This window comes from Camellia sinensis, chromosome 15 (genome assembly GCF_055761805.1).
Source record: "Camellia sinensis isolate YWXY chromosome 15, ASM5576180v1, whole genome shotgun sequence".
Lineage (NCBI taxonomy): Eukaryota > Viridiplantae > Streptophyta > Magnoliopsida > Ericales > Theaceae > Camellia > Camellia sinensis.
Window position 1 is genome coordinate 114243040 of NC_138975.1, and position 14806 is coordinate 114257845.

General features: G+C 40.2%; 1 long non-coding RNA gene across 1 annotated transcript; it reads left to right on the forward strand.

Moving 5' to 3' along the window:
- The first annotated feature begins 1163 nt into the window (after positions 1–1163).
- On the forward strand, positions 1164–10158 carry LOC145813775 (uncharacterized). The gene is made up of 2 exons (XR_014357049.1): positions 1164–1298; positions 9447–10158. It is a non-coding gene; the product is annotated as an uncharacterized LOC145813775 (long non-coding RNA).
- Positions 10159–14806: the final 4648 nt, after the last annotated feature.

Sequence of the window (14806 nt, forward strand, 5' to 3'; positions counted from 1 at the left end):
TGTCCAAAGTTTGGTTTTCAAGATTCTCAAGCTTGGGCCAGTTGTTGATAGTTAGTGCATGATGAATACTCTTTCTAAGCTCTCTCAAATCTCTTAAGATATGTTCTAATGTATATACATAATACTAGGTCTCAAATCATCAAGTTCTGTGTTTAAAATGAAAGAAACTTATGTATGATGCGTGCGTTCCAATGGCTAGATAATGTCTAGTTTATTTTTTTCAAATGGCACCCAGTTTGGCTGGCCAGAATAGTTCATCATTCAAGTCTGTTGGATTTTTACCACCAGCAACATCGGGCCAACTTCAAAAGACTATTAACTTGCTTATTTTTAACAATGTTTTGGGTGAAAATTGTGCTCAAATTGAAACTCCGTAAATTTAGTTTCATTTGAAATTGGTCTTACTCAAGGATTAAACTAGAACCTAAGTTATGGTTTTTGGAAGGCTGGGAGGTCATACTTTATTTACCAAAATGGTCACCAATCTTGACCAAGACCAGCATAAATGTCTTCTAAAGTCTTGACCCTAGGTGGTTCTATTTAATACATTTTGGTCTTCTTGTCACTTGGGCATCCTTCTTGTTGATGACTTGAGTTCATCCTTCCTTGACTCTTTGATGCCTCTTTGAAATTGTCAAGTTCTTGAGGCTTGTATGTGTTTTCCCTTTCCAAAACCCTCTATGGATATTGGATTACACTTCATCCTTGCTACAATATAAGTCATGAAATTGCCAAACCCTATGGCTCTAGACTTAACTGTTTCTCCATGTTATAGATTGGAAGTTAGCATTGTGATTGGAAAGCATAAAACGAGATCAACATGTTTAAAAACAATAAATTATGATCATTGATTTAAAAGAATGCCAACGCAGTTCTTGACTATTTTTTTTTCTGATGCAAGTTTGGAAGCAAAAGCATATGCATTTCGTCTTTTGTACTTGTGAACATTGAGAAAGGAGTTATTCTGCTATAAGAATCTAAGTAACAAATTGCTTACCTTGGTTAAATGTTTGTTTTCTTGTATCATTCTTTATTCTTCTCTCTCTCTCTCTCTCTCTCTCTCTCTCTCTCTCTCTTTTCTTTTTTTCATGTTTGGACTGATCAACTTGGTTCTATTTCATTTTCTCTATGATTTTTTATGTTTCTAGATACCTTGTTGATAGAAGTGGTATTTGTTTCTTTGTTCAGCTTCTCTGTTGGATGGGATGGCAAATACTGGAATGGTTGAACTTGGAGAAGTTCAGCTTGCTACTTACCTTTCGAGAAGACATTTACAGGGCAGCCTTCGTTTCACAATGGTAAATATTTTATCAAATATTTTTAATTTCAATTTCAGAATAATTACCAAGAAACTAAAAAAAACTAGGACTCTTTGCCTCTATACACCTCCAAAATAGTGCATTGAGCAATCTATGGGATTTTACAGCACAAAATCTCACCCAACAGATATTGATATCCTAAGCTATGGATCAAATATTTGCTATCTTCCATATAATGTACACAAGTTATATGCAATATGAAGATGATTAAGCACTGCAAACTAAATTTTCATAAAACTGCAAATGAAACGCAAAAAGATAGGACTACATCCTGACATAAATGAGCTGCACAAAAATATACTGAGTTAATTGTGAGGGCTTGGGATGTAGAAGTATTTTTATGGCTGAATTTGGGATGGTTAGATTAGGCATGAGGTTGGGCGGGCCTTGGGATAATACATATATTCTTACTATAAAGTGCAAGCCTATCCCAACCCAGTTGATGCCCATCCCTAGTAGAAGGCAAATCTGGATATATGGCTAAAATGATTGTCATGTGATTTTCTCCCTAGTAAGAACTTTCTCTCATTTTCTAGAATTTAGTCATGCTTTCAATTGAATGAAGTCAATAAATTTCTCAGATACATTATCTTATCAGTGTTGTCAGTATCTTACGATTCACGATATGTATCTTACGATTCGATACCTTTCAGAAGGAAATCGATAATATCATCAATACGTACCTTAAGTTAAATGTATCTTATGACACATATACGATACGTGATGCAATATATGATACGCGATACATAATGCGATATGAATGTTACATAAATACTTAAATTTCTTTAGCAAATTAGAAAAAAAAAATATTCAAATTATTTGAAGTAAATTAACGTTGCAGAAAATTTTCATTAACTTATTAAAAAAAAAAAGCTATTTCTGAGATGTAGTACCTTTTAGTTTATTTCTCTACTATCACGACCCCAAACCACCCCTAGTAGGATGGTGCCGTGATGGCCAGTAATCCGAGATTACCGAAGGCCAACTTTCAAAATTCACACACAATCAGAGTATTACATATGGGGCTAACATGTGCGGAAGCAATAATTCACAATACAAGTGGTCCATAAGAGCTGTGCATAGATCAAATAAAATGACATACATCTTAACCATAGTATTACAACTTGAATACAAATAAAATAAAGTACATATTACATCTTGATCAAAAGGCTTCTCAAGCCGACATTTACAAAACACATGAAATACAACTAAGAAGCATAATCTTCAAGATTGCCGACATAAATATTGCCGACATAACATGAATCCAAAACATCTTGCAAAACACACACATCTAGGCGTCGCCGCCTTCTTGCTTGGCACCTACATATATATATAGAGACGGTGAGCTTGGATACTCAGTGAATGGTACAAGTAATAAAGGTTTAAATGAATGATATCCGAGATCTTTATCAAAACCATCCATATCACAACTTGTAAAAAAACATGGGATGAATCAAGTTCATCAATCATGGTCTTTCAAATCTTGCTTGGGGTGTTAATAACATCTACATAATACTTGTGATGACATTTCGGACAAAACAAGGGAATAATCGACCCGGAATCGATTAGACAAATCCACCCGTTCATAGACCGTCGGTGGGGGCTATCCGTTCATAGACCGTCGATAGCAGAGATCTCTCAAACATGATGCTACATGGGCTTAGAGTCCCCTAGCATGGGAGGACTTTCCAAGAATGTCATCAAAACAAAGCTTATACTTGATACACAAAATAGAGATAATCATTCATGCTTGATCAAATACTTTTCTAAAACGAAGAAAGGCTTTATCAAAACTTTATAACATAACTTTATTAAAAATACCACTCACATAGTTCTTGGGATGTCGGGATCAAGGCAAAGGTCCAAGTCCTACAAACACATGGCAAAGCCTATTGAATGCACTCTTAAAAACAAGCTTCACGTGAATGCAAATGATCTAGGGAAACACATGCTGGTAAACATCTAGGGAAAACATGCTGGAAAACATCTAGGGAAACACATGCTGGTAAACATCTAGGGAAAACATGCTGGTAAACATCTAGGGAAAACATGCTGGAAAACATCTAGGGAAAACATGCTGGTAAACATCTAGGGAAAACATGCTGGAAAACATCTAGGGAAAACATGCTGGGTACCAACCAGGTCTTGGAATGGATGCACAGAAATGATCTAGGCAAAAATGACCTAGCTGAGTGAACTCAGGAGGTCTTGGCCGAGGTCCCACACCTCTTGGCCGAGGTGTGGTTACCTAGGCTTCGGTGTGCAGCTCTCTACCAAGGTGTTACAAGATGCCGGCAAGGGTGTACCATGGTCGGCCTAGATGATGAACATCTCGGCCTAGGTGATGCAGTGGTTAGCCTAGGTGTGCATGCAAGATAGACTAAGATACAAGTGATCATGCAAGGTAGGCCAAGGTGAGATACGACGCTTGGCCTATGTGTGGGATCTAGGCAAGAGTGGTCTCGGTGATCACACCTAGGGAAATGGGGTCTGGAAATCTGGGTTTCCTCCTTGAAGGACATGAAGAACATGAAGAACATGAATGTTAAAATCATAACTTGTTATTACAAAATCTGAGGTTTCATGCTATGAGTTCAAAAACATGGACCTTGGTACCCATACTTGAAGATTATATGAAAACAAACACGAAAACATGCATCTTGATACAAACTTTCGGATCAAAACATGGTTTTTCTTCAAGAACACATGAATAACACTTTCTCTTTCTAAAACCAAACTTCAAAGCAATGCATGGCTTACAAATCATGCTCGATCATGCAATGCAGCTAGATGAATAATAAGAACAACAAGAATAGATCAAGAGTCTAACCTCAAGGCACGGATCTAATGGCTTAACTCTAAGGATCAAGCTTGGGATCTTCTTCTCTCTCTAAAGACTTCTTCTTCTTCTTCTAGAGCTTCTCTCTCCTCAAGAACAAAGACATATAACAAATGATAAATTTCCAGGTCTGCCGGCTGACTTAACACTCAGCTCGGACACGTGGCACTACCAGGTTCGTTCTCCTCAAAAAGGTGACTGAAAGACAAGACAAGACTATGACAAAGTGTGTTCAACAAGCTAGAAGGCAAGGGTACTTCGGCAAGTAATGATCTCGGCTAAGGACGTAGGCTTCGGCAAGTAAGGTCTCAATGATCTCGGCTAGGAAGGATAACACTTGGCCAAGCTGTGCCACACCTCGGCCTAGATGTGCCACACCTCGTTCTAGGTCATTCTAGTCCCAGAACAAGATCACTAGGTGCAAGGATTAAGGATCTCGGACGCCTAGATGGTAACATCTCGGCCAATATGCCTAGGTGATGGTGGAGGTCAACCAAGTGGTTCCAAGATGGTCCAAGGTGTAAGAGGTTCAAAGGTGTGACCTAGGCTTGAGATGACCTAGGCTTAACATGACCTAGGCTTGGCATGACTTAGGCTTGGCATGACCTAGGCTTGGAATGACCTAGGCTTGGCATGACCTAGGCTTAACATGACCTAGGCTTGGCATGACCTAGGCTTGGCATGACCTAGGCTTAACATGACCTAGGCTTAACATGACTTAGGCTTGGCATGACCTAGGCTTGGCATGACCTAGGCTTGAGACAGCAAGGAAGGAACAAAGCATGCAAGCAACACTTAAGCAAAACAAGACAAGATTCATGAATGCAAACTTAACAAGGCAAAGTTATGTAAATGCACATGAACATGACTAAGACATGAATGTGGGTTATTACATCTTTTACCCCTTAAAGAAGTTTGGTCCCCAAACTTAACTTACCTTGTCCCCAAAACAATTCCGAATGTCGGATCCTCATCCCTTCCTACCATCCCCAACCTTTACCTTGGGACAATCCTTAATATGATGACCTATCTCACCGCATTCAAAACATGCTCCAGATGCCCGATGACAAACTCCAAAATGTCGCCTCCCGCAACTTGTACATATCGGCCTAGTGCCACCTTCCTGGTTCGTATTGTTGGAACTGTCCACATTTGTCTTCTTCTTGGCATCATGCTGGTCTTGGCGATTGTCATAGGTCTGCCTCTTCTTCTGATTCTCCCCCAAACTCTAACTTCTGTTCAAGTTGGCTTCTGCAAGGATGGCTTTATCTAGCACTCCAGCATACGTCGGCATGTTGAGCAAATTAACCCGGTCTTGAATTGATCCACAAAGCCCACTTTCAAACTTTCTAGCCTTCATATATTCATCGTTGACCATGTGAGGTGCATACCTTGCCAACTCGGTGAAAGCACGATCATATTCAGCCACTGTTTTGCTACCCTATGTCAACATCTGGAATTCTGTAGTCTTGTGATCTCGGACACTGAGGGGAAAGTGTTTGTCATGAAACAACTCCAAAAATCTGGCCCAAGTCAAGTCTGGATTACTTTCTCGAATCATCATCCACCACCTACGAGCGTCGTCTTCCAATGTGAATGCTGCCAATGACACCTTTTGGGCGTCGGTGCTGGGAAAAACCTCAAACAACTTCTCTATCTCAAGAACCCATGCTTCCGCCTTCATCGGCTCTATACCTCCATGGAACTTCGGCGGTTTCATCTTCTTGAATTCTTTGATCAAGGTCAACGTGTCGTCTCCATACAAAGCTGGCTGCGGCTGCACTTGTGGTACTGGAGGAGGTGGAGGTGGAACTGCATGTTGATTATCTGTCTGCTCGGCCTGAATGGAAGTGGTACCTGTGTCTTGTGGCCTAGGTTGTCTCAACTCACGGACCAATCCTTCGACCAATCTTTCTAATCTGTCTATTCTGTCCTAGGAATGATCTCGGCCAACTGGAGGTCTACCCCTTCTCATGATGCTAAAGGTACGCAAAATGCGATTCTTAAAACAAGATGAGCAAATAAACATGTATGCAAGTAATAAATGATCATGCCGAGATGATGCACACCTTGTCAAATAGCAAGCAGTATGATGCAATCCTAATATCATTCTAAGGGAAATCCTAAGCTCTTTAGGACTCAGAGTGTGTGAATAACGTACTATAAGGAACTTGTGCTCTGATACCATTCTGTCACGACCCCAAACCGCCCCTAGTAGGATGGTGCCGTGATGGCCAGTAATCCGAGATTATCGAAGGCCAACTTTCAAAATTCACACACAATCAGAGTATTACATATGGGGCTAACATGTGCGGAAGCAATAATTCACAATACAAGTGGTCCATAAGAGCTGTGCATAGATCAAATAAAATGACATACATCTTAACCATAGTATTACAACTTGAATACAAATAAAATAAAGTACATATTACATCTTGATCAAAAGGCTTCTCAAGCCGACATTTACAAAACACATGAAATACAACTAAGAAGCATAATCTTCAAGATTGCCGACATAAATATTGCCGACATAACATGAATCCAAAACATCTTGCAAAACACACACATCTAGGCGTCGCCGCCTTCTTGCTTGGCACCTACATATATATATAGAGACGGTGAGCTTGGATACTCAGTGAATGGTACAAGTAATAAAGGTTTAAATGAATGATATCCGAGATCTTTATCAAAACCATCCATATAACAGCTTGTAACAAAACATGGGATGAATCAAGTTCATCAATCATGGTCTTTCAAATCTTGCTTGGGGTGTTAATAACATCTACATAATACTTGTGATGACATTTCAGACAAAACAAGGGAATAATTGACCCGGAATCGATTAGACAAATCCACCCGTTCATAGACCGTCGGTGGGGGCTATCCGTTCATAGACCGTCGATAGCAGAGATCTCTCAAACATGATGCTACATGGGCTTAGAGTCCCCTAGCATGGGAGGACTTTCCAAGAATGTCATCAAAACAAAGCTTATACTTGATACACAAAATAGAGATAATCATTCATGCTTGATCAAATACTTTTCTAAAACGAAGAAAGGCTTTATCAAAACTTTATAACATAACTTTATTAAAAATACCACTCACATAGTTCTTGGGACGTCGGGATCAAGGCAAAGCTCCAAGTCCTACAAACACATGGCAAAGCCTATTGAATGCACTCTTAAAAACAAGCTTCACATGAATGCAAATGATCTAGGGAAACACATGCTGGTAAACATCTAGGGAAAACATGCTGGTAAACATCTAGGGAAAACATGCTGGAAAACATCTAGGGAAAACATGCTGGAAAACATCTAGGGAAAACATGCTGGGTACCAACCAGGTCTTGGAATGGATGCACAGAAATGATCTAGGCAAAAATGACCTAGCTGAGTGAACTCAGGAGGTCTTGGCCGAGGTCCCACACCTCTTGGCCGAGGTGTGGTTACCTAGGCTTCGGTGTGCAGCTCTCTGCCAAGGTGTTACAAGATGCCGGCAAGGGTGTACCATGGTCGGCCTAGATGATGAACATCTCGGCCTAGGTGATGCAGTGGTTAGCCTAGGTGTGCATGCAAGATAGACTAAGATACAAGTGATCATGCAAGGTAGGCCAAGGTGAGATACGACGCTTGGCCTATGTGTGGGATCTAGGCAAGAGTGGTCTCGGTGATCACACCTAGGGAAATGGGGTCTGGAAATCTGGGTTTCCTCTTTGAAGGACATGAAGAACATGAAGAACATGAATGTTAAAATCATAAATTGTTATTACAAAATCTGAGGTTTCATGCTATGAGTTCAAAAACATGGACCTTGGTACCCATACTTGAAGATTATATGAAAACAAACACGAAAACATGCATCTTGATACAAACTTTCGGATCAAAACATGGTTTTTCTTCAAGAACACATGAATAACACTTTCTCTTTCTAAAACCAAACTTCAAAGCAATGCATGGCTTACAAATCATGCTCGATCATGCAATGCAGCTAGATGAATAATAAGAACAACAAGAATAGATCAAGAGTCTAACCTCAAGGCACGGATCTAATGGCTTAACTCTAAGGATCAAGCTTGGGATCTTCTTCTCTCTCTAAAGACTTCTTCTTCTTCTTCTAGAGCTTCTCTCTCCTCAAGAACAAAGACATATAACAAATGATAAATTTCCAGGTCTGCCGGCTGACTTAACACTCAGCTCGGACACGTGGCACTACCAGGTTCGTTCTCCTCAAAAAGGTGACTGAAAGACAAGACAAGACTATGACAAAGTGTGTTCAACAAGCTAGAAGGCAAGGGTACTTCGGCAAGTAATGATCTCGGCTAAGGACGTAGGCTTCGGCAAGTAAGGTCTCAATGATCTCGGCTAGGAAGGATAACACTTGGCCAAGCTGTGCCACACCTCGGCCTAGATGTGCCACACCTCGGTCTAGGTCATTCTAGTCCCAGAACAAGATCACTAGGTGCAAGGATTAAGGATCTCGGACGCCTAGATGGTAACATCTCGGCCAATATGCCTAGGTGATGGTGGAGGTCAACCAAGTGGTTCCAAGATGGTCCAAGGTGTAAGAGGTTCAAAGGTGTGACCTAGGCTTGAGATGACCTAGGCTTAACATGACCTAGGCTTGACATGACTTAGGCTTGGCATGACCTAGGCTTGGAATGACCTAGGCTTAGCATGACCTAGGCTTGGCATGACCTAGGCTTGACATGACCTAGGCTTGAGACAGCAAGGAAGGAACAAAGCATGCAAGCAACACTTAAGCAAAAGAAGACAAGATTCATGAATGCAAACTTAAGAAGGCAAAGTTATGTAAATGCACATGAACATGACTAAGACATGAATGTGGGTTATTACATCTACCTTTTTGACATATCTATTATGTGGTTTTAGAATCTTGCATTATTAATCTATGCCTTGTGAAGATAATATGTATTTTTGCATGTATATATTTAATTTAAGGAACTTTACTTTTACAATTGATAGAATTATACATTATCTAGTGTTTTATTCTCATAAGATATTTGTTTTTTATAACTATATTTATTTTTCTACCTATTTCTAAAGGTATTAAACTATCTTACGCTACATGATATGATACAATATGTGATTCAAAAAAATTTAAAAACAATACATGATTCGGATCCCGATTTGACAACAATGTATGTTATAATTTCTTGTTTGCCATTTATATTGTTTGATTATGCTTGTTCAAGAGTAGGGAGAACAACTATTATTGTTATAAGCACTTGACTTCTTCCCCTATTTTAACTTCGTTTGATATGCTTACAGGCTTGCCTTCACTCATTGCATTTCCCTCTGGATGTAACACTGCAAATTGTCTAATTAGGTGAGTTTCCGCTTGAGGTTTAAATTTTGAAGCTGCGCCCATGCTGCATTGTGAGTTTTAAAGTCAACACACAAGCTTTATAAGCTTTGCACATTTCTATTATGCCCAATGCAATCTATATATATTATATATTTTGTGGGATTTGTCTTCTAATTTGCTACTTGATGGATTCTAAAGGAAATTTTAACATCGTGTTGATTGTTTGATGCAGGTATAAGGGAGAGCTTTATGTTGATGCTGTTACTAATTGGTTTGCAACCATAAGTTTGCCTTGCATTCTATACTACTCAAAGGATTCAATGGTAACAAACACACTCTTTGCTGGGTCCATATACACATTTTTTTATGACTAAATTATGACGTAGGATAGGTTGGGAAATGTGGATGATGCTGCCCACACTTGATTTTGTACCAGTTTTAGGGCCAAGAAAGGTTGTGGATTTAGAGTTCAATAAGGTTGGATGGTTCTAGTGTTTGTGACCGTAATGGATTATAACTGTCTTGCATTTTGAAGTTAATTTGTGGAGAATAAGGTAGAAGGAATGAACTTTTGTCGGGAACAATTGACTAGGCTTGCTTTACATTGTAATGCTGGAGTGGGATTTCATATATTGATCCATTGAAAAAGCAACATGAAAAGAAATCATTATTTAATTAGGAGTCTTTTCTAATAGACCAATTATTTATGTTCATTTTGCTTTTCTGGCATTGGACCAATTGTTAGAATATGTTAGAATAGGAAATAATATTTGCCATATTTTATTCTTGTTTGATTTTATTTTCCCTTGATTGATGTAATGGGCTAACCCATAATTTATCCGTACTGGCACTCTTGTTGTTACGTATTATTATCAATATAAAAGGGGATGAGGTCTCACTCATTCCCTATCTCTTTATGTTCTCTAAACTTACATGGTATCAGAGCCACAATAGGAAGACCCTACCACCAATCACATATTCACAGCCACCTCGCTTCCACCGAAGGCCACCCAAACCCAAACCTTAGACTGCCCAGGCTACCCAAACCCTTGTCTGGGTCAGTTGGACCCCACCCAGCTTATCCGAAGGTCAGTCGGCCCTCTACCAGGGTAGTCGAAGCCTCCTCTACTCTCCTCTAGGTCTGTCGACAGCCCTAGCCTGTCCTTATAGGTCTGTCGGCACTTCTGGAGGCTCTGTAGACTGCTTCCAATCGACTTGGTTGGTTGATTGGTGTCTCCTGGTTGGTCGACTGGTGTCTAACGAATGGATTGAACTCTTGTTGTGGTACATATAGCTATAACACCTTCTTCTCTGTTCTCTTTTTCTTAATATATATATATATATATATAGTAGTAAAAAAAAAAATCTATATGAGTTCTTAGTCTGATATGCTTTCATAGTGGTAGTTGTGTTTTTCCTTCCACTATTATCTTTCGAGTTTGTGATTGGCATTATGTTTGAGAGTTACATAGGAGAATCCATGGTAGATTCCCTTAGTGAGTTCACTACTTCTCAGCCACCTAAGAGTGAGAGTTCCATTATGCCTCCTACTATGACTGATAACCTCAACCCTAACCTAAAAATTACCACCTCTCTATTCAATGGTCAGAACTATCTAGCGTGGTCGTAAAGTTTGACTATTTTTTTGAAGAGCAAAGGGAAGATGGGGTATGTTGATGGAAGGATACCGGCATCCAGCACTACGTAGTTATGATCAGTGGGAGATCACCAACTCCTTAATCATAGGTTGGTTGATACATTCTATGGTCCCGGAGATTGGAGAGGGCTATCTATCTATGGACATTGCACAGGATATTTGGGTGGCTACTACTTACTCTTGTAAGGGGAATTTCTCTCAGGCTTTCGAGTTGTGCCGGTCCATTGAGAGGTCAGTACAAGGTGAGATGTCTATCCTCAAGTATTTTACCTTCCTTAGCAATAGGTGAAAGAGAGTTCACCATCATCGGGATTATAAGCCTATCTGTCCCACAGATTTCGCTGGTTACTGGAAGTTTGTGACGTAGGAGCGGGTCTTCAAGTTCTTGGAAGACCTGAATATGGAATATGATCTTGTTCGAAGTAGAGTACTTGGTATGGACGTGCTTCCTTCGCTCCAGGAAGCCTTCTCTTATGTATAGGATAAGGAGAGTCGCCGCTCTACGATGTTACCTTCTACCACCACTGATCGTTCTGCCTTGGTTTCTACACCTCCACAAGATGGTGAGCATGTGTCTCGTGGTTCTCGTCCTTCATCTGAGAAGGATAATCCTTTTTGTAACTACTACCGTAGACCTCAACACACACGAGAGACTTGCTGGAAACTGCATAGGACTCCTTATGGTGGTTGAGGAGACCGTTCTGGTACTCGAGGGGGTAGGTCAAGCCAGTCTTAAGGCTGAGGGACCAATGCTTGGGCCCATCTTTCTAACATGGTTGAGCCACCATCTTCAGTTCCTGTTGTCGCACCGGTTGCTGAGGTTTCTGGATTATTTGCTTCAGAGTTTGAGATTGTTGTTTGCCACTTGCTAGACCACCTAGCCTTTGCTACTGTCTCAGGTGCATTCTCTTCTTCCTTTGCCAAATCAGGTAACTTGGCTTCCTCTACAAGTGCATTGCTATCTCATAAGACTGTGCCTTGTATTATTGATTATGATGCGTCCGACCATATGTCTGGTTCCTCTAATTTGTTCTCAGAATATATACGCTCCTCAGGTCAGGAAAAAGTGCATATTGCTAATGGCACTATTTCATTTGTGTCAGGGAAAGGTTTAATCCATGCCACCTCTTCCCTTCCTTTATCATCTGTACTTCATGTTCCCAATTTTAGTGTTAAATCTGTTGTCCTTAAGTCGTATTACTCGTGATTTGAATTGCAGCGGTGACATTTTTTCCTGATCACCGTCTTTTTCAAGACCTTCTCACGAGGAAGAGGATTCGTAGTGATAGAGAGGAACATGGTCTTATATCTTGGATCAAACAGACAAGTTGGCTCATACATCCCTTTAGTTACCATCCACCAAGGAAGACCTTTGGCTGTGGCACCGTTGCTTAGGACATCCCTCTTTTTTGCTACTTAAGCATCTTTTTCCTTATGTTTTTGAGAAAAATAATGTGTCTGATTTTTAGTATGAGTCATGTCAACTTGGAAAATAACACAGCTACATTTGCTCATACTTTGAATAAAAGTTTAGTTCTATTTTCTTTGATTCATTCTGATGTATGGGGTTCCTCACGTTTTGTGTCTTTAAAGGGTCAAAGATGGTTTGTCATTTTCATAGATGATTGTTTTAGGGCCACTCGGGTGTATCTTTTGGAAGACAAGAGTGAGGTGTATTTTATTTTTCAAAATTTTCATAGAATGGTTTGCACCCAGTTTGGGGCGGTTGTGAAAATCCTGCGTTCTGATAATGGAAGGGAATACATTGATTCTGGTCTTGCTAGTTATTTTGTTACTCATGGTATTATTCACCAGACTTCATATTCTAATGCCCCTCAACAAAATGGTGTTGCTGAACGCAAAAATCGCCATCTTCTTGATGTGGCTCATTATTTGTCTTTTGAAATGCATGTCCCTCGTTCTTATTGGGGGGAAGCTGTTCTTACTGTAGCTTATTTGATTAATCGCCTTACCACCCAAGTCCTTCACAAACAAACCCCTCTTCAGGTTTTGTTCGGGTCTATATCTTCTAGATTCTCCATTTCACCTAAGACCTTTGGATGTGTTTGTTTTGTCTAAAATCATTCTCCCACTCATGGGAAATTGGATCTTAGGTCTCTTAAGTGTGTTTTTCTGGGTTACTCTGCAACCTAAAAGGGTTATAAGTATTATCGTCCTCCCACTTGCAAATGGTTTGTCTCCATAGATGTCACCTTCTTTGACTCTCAGTCTTACGTTCTACTCTCCCTAGTGTCACAGTCATCCTTTTAAGGGAAGCCTTAGTGTGAAGAGATTCCTCTTTCACTACTGCCAGTGGTTGAACAGATAGAGGATGATGAGGCAGCGGTTGTTGTGGAAAAGGAAGCAGGCAAAGTTTATGTCAGGGACAAGGATAGACTGAAAGTCACCTGGATTCAAGAGACTACTTTCCCTCCTTTGCTGCCAAGTTCTTCTCTGGATGAGTGTCTAGCGTCACCATCCTCTTCTGAGAGTCTAGGTAATTCTGATCCTAATGCTCCTATTCTTGAGTTTTCAGATCATGATGTTCCCATTGCTAATAAGAAGGGGATTAGGTCATATACTCAACATCCTATTACTAATCATGTCTCTTATTCTAATCTATCTCCCTCATAAAAAGCTTTTTTGTCCAAGATTTATTCTATGAGTCTGCCTAACAATTTTCAGGATGCTCTCTTTATTTCTGAATGGATACATGCCATGATGGAGAAGATGAGAGCTCTCCGCAAAAATGGCACTTGGGAGTTAGTGGAGTTACCTAGAGGTAAAAATCCAGTTAGTTGTAAATGGTTGTACATTGTAAAACACAAAGCAGACGATTCCATAGAACTGTACAAAGCAAGACTGGTTGCTAAGGGCTTCACTCAGACATATGGGGTAGATTACCAGGATACGTTTGCACCGATTGCTAAGATGAACTCTGTGTGAATACTACTTTCTCTTGTAGCAAATTTGGATCGGCCACTTCATCAGTTTGATGTGAAGAATGTCTTCCCTCATGGAGTCCTAGAAGAAGAGATCTATATGGATATTCCCCATGGTTTGAGAATGCTAAGTCCAAAGGTAAGGTGTGCAGGCTCCGGAAGTCACTTTATGGGTTAAAGCAGTCCCCTAGGGCTTGGTTTGAAAGGTTTGCTCAAGCTATGCTGAGATATGGGTTCAAGCAAAGTGAAGCTGATCACACCTTATTTGTGAAACATTCCTCACACGGTAAGACCATAGCTCTTATTATTTATGTTGATGATATTGTTCTGACAAGGGATGATGGTGAGGAGATCCCTTGGTTGAAGGAATAGTTAGTCAAGGAGTTTGAAATTATAGCGACCCCGGTCTTTTCCCATTTGATTATTGTATCCGGACTGTTCCGTAGATTCTGTCATTGTATAATTGTTGTTGTTGTTGTTCCTTATTTTCTCATTTGGAATTATAGGATGTGTTGGGCAGGTTTGTTTCAGGTTGGTTGGGTTTAGAAACCAAGTGTTGCTGTCCAGGATTTTGGTTATTCGCTCGAGCGAGGAGTTTGTCGCTCGAGCGAGATGTTGTTTTGGTTCTTCGCTCGAGCCGGGGTTTGGTAGCTCGAGCGAGAGTTTGCTTCTGGGTTGGACCTGTAGCTTTGCATTCTTCGCTCGAGCGAGATTTTCTTCGCTC